This window comes from Camelina sativa, chromosome 8 (assembly GCF_000633955.1).
Source record: "Camelina sativa cultivar DH55 chromosome 8, Cs, whole genome shotgun sequence".
NCBI lineage: Eukaryota > Viridiplantae > Streptophyta > Magnoliopsida > Brassicales > Brassicaceae > Camelina > Camelina sativa.
The window spans coordinates 3,204,837-3,207,198 of NC_025692.1; the positions used below are offsets into that span (position 1 = coordinate 3,204,837).

The 2,362-nt window shown below is 44.5% G+C and overlaps 1 long non-coding RNA gene across 1 annotated transcript; it reads right to left on the bottom strand.

The window, feature by feature from the left end:
* LOC109126065 lies at positions 1,056-1,728 on the bottom strand. Its single transcript, XR_002033134.1, has 3 exons — positions 1,527-1,728; positions 1,239-1,444; positions 1,056-1,113 (listed from the first exon to the last, which is right to left on the bottom strand). It is a non-coding gene; the product is annotated as an uncharacterized LOC109126065 (long non-coding RNA).

Genomic DNA, 2,362 nt, shown 5'->3' on the forward strand with positions numbered 1-2,362 from the left:
AGCTATGGTATATAGGAGAATGTATGTTCCTTGTTGCTCAGTGGGACTCTACTGGTGGTGCAAAAACTGACTTGGATGCTATCCCCATTTGGGCACATCTTAAAGGCATGCCCTTCGACCTAATGCACCAAAAAGGGATAAGTCTAGTGGCGGGCCTGGTTGGTGAACCAAAAGAAATGGATGAATTCACACGCAACTTGGTCAGTATCTCTGAAGCACATGTTAAGGTGGAAAGGAATCTAAATCAACCATTACCTTCTTCGGTTGAAATTGAACGATCAAATGGTGAAGTCATCACCATTGCAGTCGAATACCCTTGGATCCCTCCCACATGCTCTCATTGTAAGGGGATCGGACATGTTGTTCGTTACTGCCCTAGTGTTGCCCCAACCTGGACTCCTGCACAAAATCCAAAACCAGCGTCAAATAGAAGAAGTAATGATCCTTCTGTAAAGGGTAAAGAACATGCGGTTACTTCTCCCACTACTACTGCTCCTGCGGCGGTTGATATGGCGGGTTGTTCCAGTGACCCTGCAAAGACTCCCTCAGCCCTGACAAACCACAACAACAATGTCACTCCATCAAAAACTGCCTCAATCCAGCCTTCTAAAAACTCTTCTCCTGCACCAATGGATATTTCCACCACACCCTTGCCTCTGTCAAAGGAAACTGTCTCCAACCCTTTTGAAGTCCTTGCTGAACCAGTCTACCATATAAACCCACCCCCTCCACCTTCCTCCACAACTTCATCTAATCCGCATCCCACCCCCTCCCCTAACCCTTCCATTGTTTCCTCACCCCCGCTGGAACCTGCAAAAATTACCCCTTCTCTATCTGTGGTGTCTCCTCACCGCTCCTAAATCCACCCCTAACCCTAAACCATGTATATACAACCATTTTTTTGGAACATCCGAGGTCTAAATGATCTGGATAAACATCGACCTTTTTCTAACTGGCTTGCAACCCATAAGCCTCTTTTTGGTGCTATCTTAGAAACCCATATCAAGGAACCAAATTTGAACAGAGTTATGAACCTTACCTGTCCTGTTTGGCAATTTGTCTCTAACCATGCTTCTGATCCGGATGGTAGAGTAATCATCGTGTGGAAATCTCCTGTCAATATTACGGTTCTTCATCAATCGAGGCATATGATAACCACTGAAGTCACAATTCAGGGAGGGCATAGATTTATCTTCACAGCTCTATATGCTCCTAACTTAGGAGACGAACGAACTGACCTCTGGTGTGAGTTGATCAACCTTCAACAAAGACTCCAGTTGGATTCACAACCTTGGCTTCTTGGAGGGGATTTCAACCAAATCATCCATCCAGCTGAGCACTCAAACCCGAATGTTGATCACTGGTCCTCGCGTATGATAGAACTTCGCGATTGCCTCCTGCAAATGGAGCTGTTTGATCTCCGTCATCAAGGTCCCTTCTTCACCTGGTCCAATAAAAATCCCTCAAACCCTATAGCAAAAAAACTAGATCGACTGCTAGTTAACAACCACTGGCTAGCTTTATACCCCAATAGTGTGGCTTCCTTCCTGGCTTCTGAAGTTTCTGATCATTCGCCTTGTCTTCTCAACCTGGAAACCTCCCTCCCGTGTGCTGGCACCAAACCTTTCAAATTCTTTAACTTCCTAACCTCTCATCCCCAATTCCTCCAAACGATTGAGACTGCATGGATCTTGGCTGGAACTTTACATCCCTTGGAAACAAGTTTAGCTTTTTTGAGTGCTAAACAGAAAACAATAAAGCGAGATATTAAAACACTTTCCAGAGATAATTTTTCGGATATTCAGACTCGAGTGCGAGAGGCTAACCTTTTATTAAACAATGTGCAGGTACAAGCGATGGCCACACCTTCTCCTGCCCTATTCCAACAAGAACGTGCTCTTCACACTCGATGGGAATTCCTCAGAAAGATTGAAGAAGCCTATTTCAAATAAACATCTCTTATCAACTGGTTAAAAGAAGGGGACTTGAACACATCTTACTTTCATCGAGTGACTTTAACCAGAAACGCCTTCAATGCCATAAGATCCTTCTCCTCGACTTCAGGCACTATGGTGGATGACCCTCTAGAAATGAGTCGAATAGCAGTAGCACAGTTCCAATCCATACTTGGTCCCCACTCTCTACCACCAATCGCTGTCTCTCTTAACTGGCTTCAAAGTATTATCCAATACCGTTGTTCCCCTGAGCTGAAACAAACAATGATAAAGCTTCCCACGTCAGAAGAGATTAAGAGAGTGATGTTTAAAATTAATGGGAATAAGCCTCCAGGCCCTGATGGGTTCACCTCAAATTTCTACAAGACTGTTTGGGAAATTCTTGGCTCGGATGTTACTGGTAGCAT